Source organism: Staurois parvus, unplaced genomic scaffold (assembly GCF_062004578.1).
Source record: "Staurois parvus isolate SC_StPar_1 unplaced genomic scaffold, SC_StPar_1.0 ptg000394l, whole genome shotgun sequence".
NCBI lineage: Eukaryota > Metazoa > Chordata > Amphibia > Anura > Ranidae > Staurois > Staurois parvus.
This window is the reverse complement of record NW_028318190.1, coordinates 4,546,847-4,565,074: the sequence shown is the minus strand read 5'-3', so window position 1 is coordinate 4,565,074 and position 18,228 is coordinate 4,546,847. Positions and strand designations below refer to the sequence as shown.

Below are 18,228 nucleotides of genomic sequence, written 5' to 3'. Positions count from 1 at the left end.
CAAACAGAACGCTATATGGGTTTAAGCCTATTACCTTGAGGTAGGCAACAGCTGCATGACCTCATTGGACACATATGAGAAAGAGAAGATTCTCTCTCTGATTTGCAGCAAGGGATACAGAAGTTTAGCAATGTGGTTATGTTAATCCCGTAATAGTCCCTGATAATTGTCTTAGTAAGGATTTGCCTTGTATGGCGATAAGTAGCTATGAATACCAGTGGATCATATACGATGTTCACCACTGAGAGAACACCACATTTGTTAAAAGGCTCTTGGCTTTCAAGTGATATCTACAGACAAACCATTTAATACCATAAGCCCAGACTTTCTGTGCAGGTGGTTTATCCACTCCTAGATTTACATCTTTAAATCCTGCAGCTTGACAGCACTATGGAGTTTGAGGATGGCATCAGAAACTATACCTTGTGTCCTTTGAAGCAGATCAATGGCTTCCTCATCCATGGTAAAGATTTGAGTCTGTTGTCAACATAAATATTAAATATATAGTGCAGCGCTGGTATATCAATTAAAAAATGAACATATTCAATGAGTACAGGTAAAATAGTTCATAAAGTCCTTCCACAATAAAAAGTGATCATAGATATGTGAAGATCTCCTTATTAGGTGACTGGTATCAAACAGAAAAAATGCGCACTCACCGACCGCACATTTTAGATGCGCATGTGTACACTCTTATGCAGATGACCAGCCAGGCATGCAGATCCTAAGGACACATAGACCATCCCTCTCAAATACTGACATCGGCCTTGGGTGCAGTGATATACCTCCAGGTACAGAGAGCCCTCTTGCTCCAAATGATAGGTAGACAGGGGTCCCCCTCCTGGTTCCAGGTACCCCAGAAATGGTAGATGCAGATCTGAAACCCTCCAGCAAGAGGGTCAAAGAAAAGAGGGAATGCCAATAGTGTAGTAGGTTCAAGAACTTTATTGGATCAAACAGTAGTTAAGCCAGGGTTACATGTGCACACAAATACCATTAGCCATCAAGCAGACTGGTAAATATGAAAGATAAAAACATGTACTAACCCGGCAAAGACCACCGGACCTCCTCGTGGTCCCAGTGGTCAGGAAGTCACACTTGCTACTGGCTCCTCCTGAGGCCTTTCATGCTACAGCACTTCAGAGGGTTGGATGCCATTAGCCAATTATGCCATTATGCATGTACAATCTATTGGGATTTGAGCATAGGTACTGTACAAGCTATTGGGATTTGAGCACAAGTATATTTTGTTTATGAGGATTACCAGAACACCATCGGTCCTGCTGAAACAGACAAGGAAGAAGTTTCAACAAAGGAAAAGCAAAGATCAGGGTGAAGAGATTCCACAAAGTCACCAGAACACCTACTGCTTCTGCTAGAGAATCCCTGAACCTAGAGACAAACCTGACCAGTTTTATGAAGAACTTAGAGGGCCTACAGGGTCCTCATTTGACATCTCACATCTCCAAACTCTGGGTAAAGGAGCACATCCCTGAACTAGGCTCTGCTAGCTAAGAAAATTTGCCAGCCCATTACCTATACCTAGGCAGAAAAGAGAGAATGTGAAGTTCCACTCCACAAAGGATCCACACTGTTTTGTACATGCTAGACTATAAATTGCTTCTAGATGGCTGATGGAGGTGCAGTACATCACCTGAAGTTTCAGGATGATGCTCAAATCTTCAGCAGCAACAGAGTGCACGGGACCTCCCGGCCGTCTGACAATCAGAATATGGGGAAGAATTCATTTCCTGATCCCAGAGCAGGCTTCCAGAGCCATCAAGCAAGGAACAACCTGATCCTTGGTGCCAAACAAACTGATCTGGTCAGGGGCTTGATAGACTTGTCACACAACAATAGAATGTTGAGATGTGTGCGCTGAGCGAACTGTTGGTGCTTTATAAATACTGTATAATAATAATGTGTAGGTCTGGAAAGAAACTTGGCAAACAAGACCAAAGTGGATGAGTTATACCATTCTGTTGAAGACTCCTATGCAAAAACGAGGCAGGCAATTCCTAAACTGGAGAGTTCAAATTTGAAAAGAGAGAATCTGAAGTTCATCCTGAGGAAGGAATACAAGACATGGAGACCTCAGTCCAGAGTTCAGCTCACATCAGTGCCCCTTTCAGGAGTACTGTGAAGCCAAAGCAGGAATCCAAGCAAGCCACCCGGGGAGTCCCAGCTGGAGACCAGATCTGTTGGAGAGCTCTCAAATGTCCAGGGTGCTGTGACCAATCAAAACCTCTTTTGAAGGCCAAATCACACCTCCATCATTATCCTGAGGAAGGAACACTTGTTCCTTCCAAGGCCTAACCCAGGCACCCTCACTGATGAGTAATTTCTAGCAATGATTACTGAAAGCTGGAATCAAATTATATTTGATCCCTATGGTCATTCCTTGGTAAAAGGACGCCACAAAGGGCAAAGAAATTTGGAGGGTGGTGCCCCTTTAAATTTTCACTATTCGGAAAATGAGCACACTGTGAAAGCTCAGAGGTAATGTTGCCATCGCTATTAGCCCTGCTCACTCTGTGGCAGCTTCTGTTTCAAGAAATCACAATTTCCCAGCCAATTCCTTGGCTTTTTAAGGCTGGAAACAGTTCCTAATCGATCTTTCTGGTCATTTCTTTGTAAAAGAAAGCCACAAAGGGCAAAGAGGCGCAAAAAAAATTGCAGGGGTTCAGGGTCCACCGAAACCGTGTTTCATCTGGACAGTCAAGGCCATGATGTTCAACAGACGCCTGCTCTGACTGTTCCAACAGGTTTTCCAAATACCCCACAGGCGTACATCACAAGTTTAGCCAGGATTTTACTGTGGAAAGCATTTAGGCTTTCGGGCAGGACTGCAAACCAGTAGAGAAGAAACAAAAACATAAGAAAAATGTGCACAGAAGTAGAGGAAACAAAGATACAGCCTAGCTATCCATAGAAGCCAGAAACTATCCCTGGTGAAGGGAGGCTATTACAGATTTGGTGGATTCCATGCAGAGCTTAAAGGATAAGTTCACCTTTTTGATAAAAATAATAAATGAACATTTTTTGCAGGTAAAAAAATGTATTTATTATTGTTGCCTGCAGGAGCCTGGAAAGCATTGCAACAGTCTCCTGCAGATCTGTCAGAATATCTGCTTGCCGTAAGGGATGTACGAGCAGATAATGACGGGAAGCGTCAATGAACTACCAGGGTGCTTTAGAGCACCCTGGTAGTTCATTGAAAACCACAAGCAGACAGTCGCTGAGACTGCCAAGACTTGTAGGCACTCATTCACAGAACTCTGTGAGTGATGTGGCCATGTGGGCGGAGCCCTGCGCGGCCACGCGGTTTTCAAATCTGACAGATAGTACGGGGAAACTTCTCCCCGTATTCTGTAGATCTGTCAGAGGGGGGGGGGGACATTACACCCTAAAAAACAGGTAACGTTCCCAAAGGTGAATTTATCCTTTAAAAGATCCCAGATGAAGACATGTTCCCTTTTGATTTGGTAAAGTGAACAGGGTGGAGTAACCATGAACAGTTCCCCCACAGGAAATGGAACAATGACACCATGACCCAGAGGTTTTGAGGGGGATCGATGGAGTTCAGCCAATTCATACGAGACAGAAGTATGAAGGAAACACCCAGAGAAAAAATGGGTGGGGGAAAGCAAAAACCCAGAAGTAGCCCCAAGATTTAACCTAAATAGAGGTGGGAAAGATTCCTCACTTACATTTGAGAACCATGAAGAGCAGTAGCTCGCATAGATTGCCGCCCCTGGAAATCACCTCCTCACACAACTGCCCAAATGTAGTACAATGCCAAGGGCAATGAGGATGACAGAAAAGTACTGTACTCATAGCTAAACAGAAGTGAATAAGATATGGCGCTGACTAGACCCCCGTAAATCGTAGGGAAAAAAATGATGCAGCAGGCTAGTTCATTTTGCTGAAATTTCATTGCAGCAACTCAAAATGGTACTAAGTAGTTTGTATGGTCCCCATGTGCTTGTATAGATGCCTGGCAACGTTGGGGCATGCTCCTAATGAGACAACGGATGGTGTCCTGAGGTATTTCCTCCCAGATCTGGACCAGAGCATCACTAAGCTCCTGGACAGTATGAGGTGCAACCTGGTGGCGTCGGATGGACCAAAACATGATATCCCAGAGGTGTTCTATTGGATTTAGGTCAGGCAAGTGTGGGGGCCATTCAATGGTATCATTTTCTTCATCCTCCAGGAACTGCTTGCATACTCTCGCCACGAGGCCGGACATTGTCGTGCACCAGGAGGAACCCAGGACCCACTGCACCAGTGTAGGATTTCATCGCAATACCTAATGGCAGTCAGGGTGTCATTGTTTAGCCTGTAGAGGTCTGTGCGTCCCTCTATGGATATGCCTCCCCAGATCATCACTGACCCACCACCAAACCGGTCATGCTGAACGATGTTACAGGCGTCAACGTTCTCCACAGCTTCTTCAGACCCCATCATGTCTGTTCCATGTGCTCAGGGTGAACCTGCTCTCATCTGTGAAAAGCACAGGGCATCAGTGGTGGACCTGCCAATTCTGGTGTTCAATGACAAATGCCAATCAAGTTCTATGGTGCCAGTGAGCACAGGGTCCACTAGAGGACGTCAGACCCTCAGGCCACCCTCATGAAGTCTGTTTCTGATTGTTTGGTCAGAGACATTCACATCAGTGACCTGCTGGAGGCCATTTTGTAGGGCTCTGGCAGTGCTCATCCTGTTCCTCCTTGCACAAAGGAGATCAGTCCTGCCAATGGGCCTTCTACGGTCCTGTCCACCTCTTCTAGAGTAAATGCCTGTCTCCTGGAATCTCCTCCATGCTCTTGAGACTGTGCTGGGAGATACAGCTAACCTTCTGGCAATGGCACGTATTGATGTGCCATCCTGGAGGAGTTGGACTGCCTGTGCAACCTCTGTAGGGTCCAGGTATAGCCTCATTTTACCAGTAGTGACACTGACCCTAGCCAAATGCAAAACTAGTGAAAAACAGTCAGAAAAGGTGAGGAATGAAAAAAATGTCAATGGCCTCCACCTGTTTTGGGTGTCGTCTCATTGGTGCCCATCTAGTGCACCTGTTAATTTCATTAACACCAAAGCAGCTGAAACTGATTAACAACCCCTTCTGCTACTTAAACTCCTGGGATATTGATCTGGTCAGTTAATTGACTTGATGCTATACTCTGAATAAAAAGCATTCCTTAAATTTTTTGAGCAGGGTAGATGCAGCTCCTCTCAGATTAGGTCTTTGGAACCTAATCTTGGCTCTTTCTTCTTATGTCTGCCACCATGCAAAGTTCATTTTATACTGTACATGCACACCTCAGCCCCCGTCCCATTCCTATTAGAGAGCAGTACACATGGCAGGCCCAATGAGTCACTTGGAGTACAGCTTTTCTGTAGGAATGAATGGGGCTGTAGCAAACAGGGACAGTAAAAAGTGGCCATTTTAAGAAAAGCTGTGTGGCATAGTGATGTGGGGGTGGGGCACATATTTTAAGAGCATGGGTTATCCTTGTGTTGTCTAAATAGTACTGTAGCAATCGTGCCCACAGAGGACGATGCAGTACTCCATTTTGTTAAGAATTTTCCATGATGTACCATTTCTCACTACCAAAGCAGGCTGCCTCCTCCAATCATCCCCCCTCCTTCTCTGTTGAGTGACATGTGGTCTGTTTGATGCAGAGTTCAAAAAGGCACCAAATCCCAGTGGGTGTCCTGCCTATAAAACCTCACCAGCTAGGTGCCTGTCTGTTTGCTGTGCAATCTGGCATATTGTAAAAGTATAAACCAAGTCCCTCACTGAACTTCAAAAAACCTCCCAAGGGGTCGTAAAGACAGACTTACTTTTAAAAACTCACTTTTTCATATAAGTTGATATCTTCACGTAGAACATAATTACCTAAACACTGAGCCCATATTCAGAAGGCTCAATTTGAGGCCATTCTCCTGGTATGTTACACCCCTTAACTGGCATACATAGAAGAGCAGAAAAGTATATCTCCTGAACCATTCAAGTGTATATGACGTGTCATCTCTAACCATTCCGCAGATGCAGCTGAATATTAATATACTAGTGTCCAGAGTGGCAAGTGCCCCTAGACCAAGTTATGAATCTTAATAGCAGCTATGAGAGTTTCTGGGTATAACTTAAGTCTCCTCCTACACTCCCCTCCCCAAAAGGAGATGATTGGTTTGCTACTCCAAAGAGGCACCCTGCTGAGATCCTAGAAAAAGGGCTGTTATGCTTGGAGTTGGGGGTGAGAGAGAAAGAAGAGTCTCCTGTTTAACAGCAAAACTGAGTAAGACAAGAAATCCTTTTTGAACTCATAAGACTTGAAACTGCTTACACCAAGGCTGATTGGCAAGTACTTTAATGCTTTAAATGCCTGTTTCTCTTTCCTGTGCTATTCTCTGTATATTTTTCAGGGTGGATAAAAATCAATGATTTACAAAAAAAAAAAAAAAAAAGGATTTTTTTTATTTAAATCGGATTTTTTTAAATAAAATGCTTTTTGGAGGAAAATATATTACCATCCAAAAGGTTATTCCATCATGAAATAAAGATTAGTTTTTTTTATGTAGAATAAGGCTGTATATGTTTAATTTTTTTGGTAACTAAATTCCATTAATCCATTCACAATGTCATGCTCTTCCAGAGGTTTTTGTAAGATTATTGGGCAGTTTCTCTGCCTACAAGATGTTATCACAGATGCTTGGTTTACTTCTGCAGTTCTCAAAACTGAATTTGACTCAGCGGAGATCACATGCCTCTTCTTCACAGCAAAAATGTTATAACATGAACAGAGTTAAGAAAACGACCTTCATTCTAACTTCTACAAACCTATGAATACAGAATCAACCCCTTCAGTGCTAAGTTTCAAGAAGTTCAGTGAATAGAATAGAAACAATATTTTTCTGATTGTTTGGAGTGGAATAGATCTGCACAAGAAGAAAGTGAAACCAAGTGTGAGGAGGAAGGGGCTGACAGTCTAAGTTTCTTAAAATATATATATTTTGTTTAGCCAAATTAGTTAACAAACATAGATGTTTGTTTAAGCAAATAACATATGCTGTAATGTTATTGTTTCAGTTGAATAAATCTATTTAAATTGTTATTATTAAGGTAATGATTATTTTTCTCCTTCCTAAGTACAACAGAAAAGTTGTCCAAATATGAATGATTAACCTATTAAACTGGAGATAAAAAAACCAATATGAAAAGTTATTCTAAAAATCTTCATCTACTTGCATATTAAAGTTATACCAGCAAGAATTAGTCTATGTAGAAAACTATGATTTAAATCAAGCCTTACTGACTAGTGATTTAAATCGTGATTTAAATCAAATCCACCCTGATATTTATGTATAGATTGGTTACATCTTTTTTCTGTAAGTATTTTTATTGCACCCTTTTGACCTTTAGTAAACTTTCTAAAGCTCTTTAATGCAACTTACGAATTCCTGCCACTGAAGAGCGCTACTATGTGTGTTTAGCCCTCTGTATAACCTGCCTGCGATGACCGTGGTATACAGACGATTATTTCAACCATCCTAGTGTTATTTCTGATATTGCCGAGTTTCCTTTCTCTGTACAAAAAGGAGGTGGTGGCAGTGTGAAGGGTTAATTGCTTAATTAACCTGACCCAGTAACAATCGCTTCCAGGCTGCCGGTACACAGACTGTGGTCCATTAGCTGGAAAATCTGTGTGCAGTGCGCAGCTGGGCGTGGCATTGTTATGCACGTGACATCGCGGTTTTAGATTGGCTAGTCCTTCGGTCATGAGTTTGGTGAGAAGGGCAGGGGTCTGATATCACGATCGTCACAATTACCATTATCAATTTAAGATTAAATACAAAAATAAAAAAAGTCAAATAATCTGTCCTGCAGTTTTTCCTCAAAAGGCAAAAACTAGCTCTGGTGGGGGGGGGGGGTGTTATGCTTACTCCCTTATGGAGATGGAGGGGCAGTGCTGCGTTTGTCTCCTTGAAAATGTGTGGGTGCACTGACAGAGGTGAGAGCCAAACATTATGGACTGTGTGAGAGGTTATTCAGCTATAGGTCTTTGGTGATGTGGTTGGGGCTTTTTTTTTTTTTTTTTGCATTAGATGCCTTTATTCATCTGGCTGTCGTGGCCTTTTGGACATTAAGGGTGTTTTCTATCTGTGAGACTGCTGGGCTATTAAACATTTAAAGGTAATATGGTTATTCTCCTTTGGCTGGTTCATTAAAACGGACATTTTGGCTCTTTATGGCTTAGAGAAACTAGTGTTGTGTTCTGGGTGGTGATATATATGCCTTTTTCCCTATTTTAGGGTTGATTGCAGGGTGCCAGATGTCTTCAAAGGACATTATCTCCATTCCAATCATCTTTTAAAATATCCATATAACATAATTCCTAGAAATGAGGCTCAATTTTTTGAGATTGGACACCTGAATTACTGTTTATAGTATCTATAGGCAGTAGCTATTGCATCTTGTTGGATTTTTAGACACATATAATACTTCTTCTAGTGTCTTGAGGCGATTATGAATGAAAGCCATTAAAATAAAAAATGAAGTGTGATTTTATTCTATCACACAATGGTGTCAAATAACAATGTAAAGCGTATTATGAACAGTTCCATGTAGAGAAAACTACTGTAAAAATGACAAGCGAAAGTTCAAAGAAAGAGTCACCATTATCTGTCATGGCTGTCCTTGCCATGTGCTATACTCCATGTCCTTGTCCGTCTCAATGACTTTGTGAAGAAGAAAAAGCCGGCCGTGACTATATTGTAGCCGGAAGTGATCTCAGTATGCACTTGTTGCAGCTTCTCAGACGTGTGTATGCAAGAGTCATGTAGCGTGCGTGTGTGAGAGAGTCTCTCATGTCCAACGTCTCATGGTCTTTTAAGAGGCAAATGTACGTCATAGTTAGTGATCTTAATACCTTCTATGGAAATTATTACTGCTTAGCAAAGCCATTTCATATAAGGAAGGGATGCTATACATATGATGTTTGATGGACAGGAACATATGTATGCTGATGTACTAATGACGTAACCCTCAGCTATATATTTAAAGAATAGTATAGCTTAAGAACATATCAATCTATAATCACTAAACTATATATGTATCAATGTTAGAAACGTATACTAAATACACACAGATATTAAAATACATAATGTAATAATAAGTCACTTCTAATAACCTTGAAATATGCTACCAGCCTAAATATAGCATACTCAGCCTTCAGCTGGTATATACTATCTCAGCTTAACTTGTATATCTTTTGGTCTCAGCTATAATTGAAGAATAGTAAATACTACCATTTGTCAAAGACCATTCACACATATTAATATTAATTATGACTAATCATAAAAACCAAATATTTTGCAACCTTGCCATCAATATAAGTGCCGAACCATAATTTAGATTTAACACATCTTGACTAATCTCTCCTCCACCCGTGCTTGAGCTACTTCGAGCTCTCTGTGCATGCTTTGGCTCAGCTGTTTTTGTGTAGTATTTTGTCCTGTATATAGCCATTATTCCTTCATGGAATTAGTCCAGACTAAGCCATTATATATCAACACATGACATCAAGAGTATTCTTTTGAACAAATGATAGGTGTTGGGGTTCACTGTACTGAAGGCTTGTCATTTATTTTAAATATTGGAGGGGAGGCTTTATTTACAGTTTTTGTAATAAAATTTGATACCTGTCTTTTTGCATATTCTTCCTGATAGCACTACAAGCACCTTAAAAATCCTACATAATTCTTTATTTTATAAAAACTGGCTCTGGTTATTGAGGCATAAAATAATAAGAACACAATCAGTTACCAATGGTTTATTTAAACAAAGGATTCTCTTACATGTTGTATGAGTGACCATGACAAAACAAATCTTCAAGCTAAAATAATTCCATCCTGGCTTTCAGTTGAATTCTATGGCTATTGCATCTTTAGGATTTCAAACTATTTTATGAGTTGTAACTCCTGGTCTCAATTTCAACACAGATTGGCTCTAATTGTTAAACTAAAAACAAACAAATCAAGGTCCTTATCAAATTTTTTAACTATGGTTGTTGCAGCAGATATAACCCATATAAAATACACAAGGCAGGTGACAATTGCTTGTTCAGAAAGAAGAGGTTAAATGTGTAGGTTTAAGATGACAAAATGAGATGTGCGCAGCCACAGTTGTGCCAATGTCATCCAGGAACAATGTACTTGTATAAAGAAATGTTTAGAAGCAAGCAAACTACTAGAAATCAGTTTTTAAAAAAAAAAGAAAAGAAGAATCACCATTCTTTAGAATTGGCCATAATTAAATTAGAATATCATATCAAGTTTTCAGAGCAGCAGTTTTAAGGCAAGAATAATACTGGATGCAGGGATCAATAAAGCTACATTCCTACCTGTTTCAGTGTACAGTTGAAAAAGAAAGAAATCCTGCTTGCTGATTCTTTGGTGTGGTTCCTAGCACAATGTGCCTTCTTATAGCAAATGGTAAAACATTAAAGAATATGTAAGCCCAATATTTCAGATTCTGGATATGTGCCTGATGTACCATATACTTGTATGAAAATGTATCCTGTTCTCCTGGTATAGCTTCCTTTGTGTGAAACCCCTGGTGTTCCTGCCAGTACCTCCGCTTACTAAAAACCACACTAGAGAGGCAGGAGAGCACAGTGTGGTTAGCTCTCTAGCTGTGCTGGGAAGTTGTGTACTCTGAGACTTGTGCTGACACCTCTCCTTTCCCCCACCACAGCCATTCACTGCAAAGATCAATGTATTGCAGTTTAACTACCCCCCCCATCTCCTTATACAGATGTGAAGAGGATATCTGATCACTTAATTTAAAAAAAAAAAAAAATAAATCTTTTCTTCCCTTTTTTTTTTTATATCTGTATACACCAGGGGTGGGCAACTGTAGTTCACCAACAGCTGGAGGGCCACAAGTCCCATCATGCCTCTGCCTTTGGGGGTCATGCTTGTAACTGTCAGCTTTGCAATGCCTCATGGGACTTGTAGTTCTACACCAGCTGGAGGGCCGCAGTTGCCAACCCCTGGTATACACAAATGTTTTGCACTTCATTTCCATTTTAAACTGAAAGGGTTGTTTACAAAAAGGGGAGGGTTTACATATTCTTTAAAACCACATGAAAAATGCAGAGGCATGAATATAGTCTAAATTATTGTGCCAGACTAGGTTCACACCTCTTCCAGTTAAGAACTTTAGCAGACATGCAAGGGTGCCATTAAAGTGATTAAAAAAAAAAAAAAAAAAAAAAAGCCTTTACTAATAAATGTTATACTTAACCTGACCTGGATCCTTGTCTCCTTGGGTTCCCTGCCGGCGCTTTAGGCTCCTCTCGGGTAAGTTTACCCATGGCAAGCAGCTTGCTATGGGGGCACCGATGCGTGCTCACTCCTGAGCCTCGCTCTGTGTCCATAAGACAGAGCAGGGCACGTCCCTACCTCACTAGCTGTGATTGACAGCAGCGGTAGCCAATCTCTGAGTCAATGAGAAGGAAGAGGGCTGGGACTGCAGCCGCCCTCTTAGGCGTTACAGGGAGCTGTATACTTCAGGCGTTTTCACCTTCATGCATAGAATGCATTTAGGTAAAAACCATCAAGCTTTACAATTACTTTAATACTTAATGGCATTCCCAAGCATCTGCAGCAGCTGTGCGATTTCATTTATCAGTGATCACCATGCAATTTACTGCGACAAGAAATTCTATTAGGGGAATTAAAAAAAAAAAAAAAAAAAACGACTTCAGGGACCATTCCAAGTTTCTCATGGATAGGGCAGTCCATTGAAATAAATGGGTTGTTGTACCCGTGACGTGAAAACACGCTAACAAAACGGAGCCTAAAGGATTACGCACAGCAGACGGTGCATCTCTAGATTCTTTATCAAGTAGCTTTATATGTAAAGTTTTTATAAAGATTCAAAAAAGTCTATTGTACCAACCAGCAGATATAATACATTGAGTGGACCTATGTTTACAGGGATGTGGGGGGGGGGGAGAAGAGATATTAGCCAACATCCCTTGCCCCAGGGTCCTCTTTGTGGAGAGTACTTATTGGCCAGGAAAACTGACTTCAACTATTTTTTTTTTTTTCTGCCATCCTGAGAAAGCTAGGACACATGGAGGTCTACCATGCAAACAACCCAAACAATGCATAAAAAAGGTAAAGTTTTTGCAATAATACTTTCTACAGAATTATACCAAAGAACCACCGACTCCAGTGTTACCACTCATAGAATGCTGGAAGCCAGGATGAAATAATTTTAATACTGATTTCAATGGAAGGCTGAAACACATTAGCAAACCATGCAAGGATACTCAAAATTCTGATATTTTTGTTGACATTCCAACCAACTTCAAAAACACAACATATTAAACCTAACTTTTCTGAACAACCAAATGAATGCTGAAGCAGAACTGGAAAGGAATACAAATGTTTATTCTGCGATGAAGGGATTAAATAAAGGAACAGTATTTCACCTTCTTTTCAAACTTGAGTGTTAAAAATTATTATTAGCTTAAAGCCAAATAAAAATGGAGCCTGGAACTTCTGAAGGGCCAATTGTGATGCTTAGAACAAAACAAGCAAACCTTCGGCTTCCTTTGCCATTACAACTACAGGTATACATATGTGATAACACTAAAGAAAATATTATCCTGCTTAGCCACGTTCCAAGAAGAGTCTGACTAAAAAACAAGGTTTACACATAAAAAAAAACAAAAAAAACACAAAAAACGCAGGACCCAATAGCTCTTTTCATCCCTGAAACGAAGAAAAATTAGCTTGACATTTAAAAAAACAAAAAACTGTGGCATGTACAATTACGATCCCTAAAGTTCACCAACAAGGCATATGGCAAAGGCAGCCATAAAAATACATCATAAGAAATTTGGGTGTTTCCATTTCAGACCTTCTAAAAATACAAGCAGCCTGGCTTCTATGGAGACCATTTAAATCATTGACCTGGAAAGAGTCAGAATTCCCCATCTGTATGCTTGATCTGGGTATTTATGCAAAAAGTTGAGCTTGAACCAGGCAACTCACACTTGTCAGAGGTCAGCAAAGGCTTTGCATAAGCTTCCTTTGTTGGGACTATAATATCATATCTGTACATGAACTTATCAAACAGCTTTATAGATGTAGCTTTAAAGGGCCTGTGTATAAGGGTCTTAGCGGACATCTCTGGATCTTCATTTCTGCTTTTAGAAAATACAGGAAAAGATAAAACTGATTCAAATACATAAAGGGGCGATGCACTGTCCAAAAAAAAGTCAACTTCAGGAGAGAGTAATGCAAAGCTTTCACCTTGACTCAGGATTAATGCTGGAGACCAACTCCAGGACCACTTTATGTTCCTTTGCTCCCCTCACCTGAGAAAGCAAACCATTACAGCACCCTCCCTTGAAGCCAATTACTGCACTTTTAGGCTACGTGTACACTCTAACTGCTGTAAACCTTAAACTCTACTGGCATCAGAAAACTGCTAAACGTGGCAAAACATGGACGTATATTCATTTTTTAGGCCAGAGTACTTGCCACTGAAATGAGTAAACGGCCAAGAGCCAAATGTGACTAGTGCTTAGGCGTTTTTGCCGAGTTTGGCTTTTTTTTTTTTTTAAAAACATTCCTCTCCTGAGGGCGATTCTTCTGCGTTCAGGAGAGATGTGTCTAACTGCCCCTAAACTCTGGTAAAAGCCTGTGTGCACATAGACACATAGCCTTTTGAGTTGAGGGGCTTTGGCAAAAATAAAAAAGCCAAAAGTTAAACTCAAATGAGGCCTAAAAGCTTTGCCTGGCTTCAGCTGCATTGCTTGTGCTCTGAACTTGTTCTACAGTGCTGGGAATCAAGTCTATCCATTGAACACAAACCACACTGTCCTGTGACTAGGGCCGCTGACATGGTCTCCACTGAACACAAACCACACTGTCCTGTGACTAGGGCCGCTGACATGGTCTCCACTGAACACAAACCACACTGTCCTGTGACTAGGGCCGCTGACATGGTCTCCACTGAACACAAACCACACTGTCCTGTGACTAGGGCCGCTGACATGGTCTCCACTGAACACAAACCACACTGTCCTGTGACTAGGGCCGCTGACATGGTCTCCACTGATTAAGGAGATAATGCACATCCTTGTTTCCTTTACTTCTGTAGGAGCACTTTTTTCTTTTAGTAACTATGTGCACACAGCTGTATTAAGACATACACATTCAAGAGGCTCCATCGATTCCCTGACTTAAAAGCAAGTATGGAAGATCTAAAAAGACGACCAAGCCCCCCCTTTTCACCCAGAATACTAAAAACTTTCTGGAAACTATCCATGTTTATGCTGCATTAAGAGTACCTAGCAGAAATACTGCCCAGACAAGTACAGAAGAATGACATAAAAAAGGCCTTTTCTCAGGAAAAAAACAAAAACTAAACTATTTTTGCCAACTAAACAGGTATATCAGCTAACCAAAGGCGTATGGAAACAGAGTGGCTGTTTTACACATGTATATTTAAAAGCATATATCCCCCCAGCCTCACTGCAGCTATCAGATGAGCTCAAACAATAAATATTGTAGCAAAAGTAAGAGAAGAAGAAATTTGGGTGGCAAGGTGGTTAATTTTTGTTTTAACTCAAACTGTGGATGGCAAAAAACACTACGCAACTTATGCATGTATTGTTATGACATGTGGTACTTCTGTTCACCTTTCTAAATGATTCAAAGTCTGAATGCATGTGCAAGATCTTTTCTGAACCATCAAAAATGGTCGCCCTGGCCTATATTTGGGCAGGGAAGGGAAGGTTCAGAACACGCCAAAGATTTGTGCGCAGAGGAGAGACACTTTCTGTGGCAACTCTCTAAGGCTGGCCATACATTATACAATTTTCCTTTAGGTTTGACCTCTTATATGGTTTTGGTAAATCTAAACTGTTTGTATCCAAACCAGGCAGGCCCTTGCACTACAAAGATGAAGGTAAACCTAAAAGGAAATCAAATAAGAAAAAATTGTATAAAATGTATGGCCAGCTTAAGACCGAAATGTCTTCAACAAAGAACACAAAAACATATACTTTTGGGTGGTAAAGGGAGTAGGGAAGGGGGATCTCTGCTGGCTATTGATAGTTGTGTCTCCAATGGGTATTTCCATTTATTTTCTGTGCCAGTGTCCCAGGTACAGGAACTGAAGGGAAATCTTGCCAAAGGTTCACAGAAAAACGGTCAGAATCTGACCCTTTTCTCCCACACTACCCAAAAGTAAACGGTTTTGGCAGTCAAACAAGAAATTACAACTTTAAGAATAACAGTCACAAACCTATTTAATGGAAGCCATGTGCATGTTTGAGAAACCAAGTACTGCTAGGATGCCTTCACATACCTCTGGAAGGTCAAACCATCTCTCCACCAAAATCAGGCAGCCTCTATAACCCGTATGCAGAAAGCTAGTGCTTGCAGTGCAAAGCTTCATGAGAGGTACCCCCATGGTACTATATTATGCAAGAAGGAGGCGTTTAAGCTTCAGCTTTCTGTAAACAGCAGATGCTGGTATCTCTGCTTAAAATGTACAGTTAAGAAAATTAAAAATCAATACAAAGGACATTGCACATGCATTTAATCTGAAGTGCCCCTTGTGCTGATGCCGAATGTCATAGTGGAAATCTTCAGTCTTATGCCCCCCCAATACCCCGCAGCCATAATCTTCCAATGCTGCAGGGATTAATACCAGTGCTGGGGAAAAAAAAAACAAAAAAATTGCTCCATGCTTTCCATCACCTTTAGCAAATTGCAGAGCACTGTTCAGATTTTTAAAAAAATAAATCAGTTTTTCTCTTTGCACATCCTTATTGCCCTGCATGGGCTGTCTGCAAAAAGCATGGCCGACCTCCCCCACCATCCTGGTTGAATGGCAGGACTGGCTGAACAAAATTTGCTTAAACTTCATCCAAGCAGTGCCCTCTTACCCCAACGGCCGCTCCTGGCTCATTCAAACTTCGCCAATACGGAGTACACTCTCTACCTCCAGCAACAGCGACTAAACTTAGCTGCTGATCGAGGGACATAGTGCACCGCATTTGGGCAAAGTGTGAACAAGCCAGGAAGTGGCTCTCATTCTCTAACATTCATCCTGTCCTATCGTTTAACCAGGACAGAGGTAAAAAGGGGTGAACCACCTAGAGCTTTCTGCAGACAAACCATGCAGGAGGTACAGAACGAGAAGGGGCAGCTTTTTAAAACCTGAACAGTGTTTTGCAATGTGCTGGGAGTGATGGAAAGTATGTGGGATTTGTTTGGAAAATAAAAAAAAAAAAATGCAGAAAGGTGAACTAACCCTTAACATTTTGCAAACATTACGAGACAGATCAGCTTTAAATACATTTCTCTAGAAAAAAAAAAAAAAAAAAAAAAAAAAGCAGGCTTATATGAAGAAGGTAACTAAACACACACAAGCAGGGCACTTTAGAACCTTATTTTTAAACCTGAATGGTGAAAAGGCCATCAGCTGGAGAATAAAAGCCTGGAATAACACAAAGGCCAATGACAGGACACGTGTGGATTGCAGTCTTAATTCACTATCATGTATACAAGAGTTAATGAGTAAAGCCTTTATAGTCAAGCTAAATTAGAAATGCAGTCATGGTTCTGTGTTAAATTTAACAAAATTACAGAAATTAAACTGAACATTAGACATTTATTATGCCCAGGCATGCTCCTGATACCCAAGGGCACATACACCCAGTAGAATAAACATGCATGTACCATATATATTGTTTTATCTCCAAGTGCTTACAGCAGAGTCATCCTCTATAGATGGCTATTCTGTCACATTTACAAGTGGTGAAAAAAAGTTATATCCACCGCAACAATATATATCGTGAAAAGCATATCTAAATAAAGTGTGCATGTACCACCAATACGAAAATGGCAAGAAAACCCCAAACACACAAAAGTCTTATGAAAATCACACATGTGCTTACTGGGAGCTGTGGAAAAGAAACTAGGGCTTTTGCCACAAAACAGCTAAATAAAAATGCAAAAAATACCATGATAAAAAAAAAAAAAAAAAAAAAGAAAAAAAGTCTCCAGCCTCTATGGAGGAAAAAACAATCCAATCTTGATCTCAGATCCTGGGGGTATAAACGTATTGAACCGCATCCCAGCATTGAATCCTATAGTTCAATCCCTGAAAATGAAAAGGTAAAATTTGGAGGCTTTGGCCCCAAGTTCTTCAGTTTGTCCTGTAATGTGGTAATCATCCATTTGCTTGGTTAAAGTCTGTTATGTTCTACACATGTGTGCAGGAGAAAGTCTGTATGAGGATCCTATTGAAAAAAGAAAAAAAAAAAAAAAGATGAAATCATGAGAACCTGAAATACACACACAAAAAAAAAAAAAAAAATTTTATATAGATAGATATATTCAGTTTTTTCCCTGAATGATTAGTACAGCCTGCTATAATCAGCAACATTGATCAAAGTGTTCTGACAGTGCGGAAGGTTCCCTGGTATGAGGACACAATAGCACAGTGGAAAATGATTTCCACATCTACACTGAATGTGTGGATGGGGGAATCAGATCATTTTTTGTGCAGCCCGCTGGTTGAACAAAAAAAAAAAAAAAAATTGGTATTAACGTTTGGCCAAGCTTTACGTGGAAATGTCAGATGTTTAGCAAGCTGCTTAGATGACTTATTTCCATCCTTGAATTCCAGCATTTGCAATTCTTGTTCTCTAGATGATGATGTGCACACTTAAAAGCGGAACTTCACCCTCTCAATCAACATGGACTATGTTTAATCCCTATGCTGCTAGCATTAGTAAATAGATAGGAAGGTATATTGATTTTTTTTTTTTTGCATTTCTTCAGTTACTTCCTGGTTTCCATGCCTAGGCAAATTATGTCATACATTCCAGGAGTCTTCAGGAAAGGCGGGAGGGTTCTCAGCTTAGCTTATCCCTGAGCTAAAAACAGATGGATTCCAGGAAGAAAACGATGCATGAAACATCTGCCTTTACTCAAGATGGTCACTGCCAGAAATGCCAGGGGGTTTTTCTCAAAATGATTTCTCAGCAAAATAAAGCATGGAGACAGGTATGGATGGGGGAGTTTGCTCTGAATATTAAAAATAAATTAAATAGCATTTTTGGTTTGTAGAGCTTAGATGCAGCGCAGTTCCACTTTAAGGGATAATGGTCAAAAAAGAATCAT

The 18,228-nt window shown here is 40.5% G+C and overlaps 2 protein-coding genes across 6 annotated transcripts in view; both read right to left on the bottom strand.

Annotated features, from left to right (window-relative positions):
* LOC149455423 (uncharacterized) overlaps positions 1 to 10,814 on the bottom strand; it is a 48,094-nt gene extending 37,280 nt beyond the window's left edge. The window contains exon 1 of one of the 5 annotated variants that reach the window (XM_089686277.1): positions 10,410 to 10,814. The gene's annotated coding sequence lies outside the window, so the exon portion shown is untranslated. The remainder of the gene's footprint in view (positions 1 to 10,409) is intronic. The other 4 variants (XM_089686274.1, XM_089686275.1, XM_089686273.1 and 1 more) reach the window with 4 other exon arrangements.
* Positions 10,815 to 12,447: 1,633 nt separating this feature from the next.
* YTHDF2 (YTH N6-methyladenosine RNA binding protein F2) overlaps positions 12,448 to 18,228 on the bottom strand; it is a 44,272-nt gene continuing 38,491 nt past the window's right edge. The window contains exon 6 of the mRNA XM_089686272.1: positions 12,448 to 17,342. The gene's annotated coding sequence lies outside the window, so the exon portion shown is untranslated. The remainder of the gene's footprint in view (positions 17,343 to 18,228) is intronic.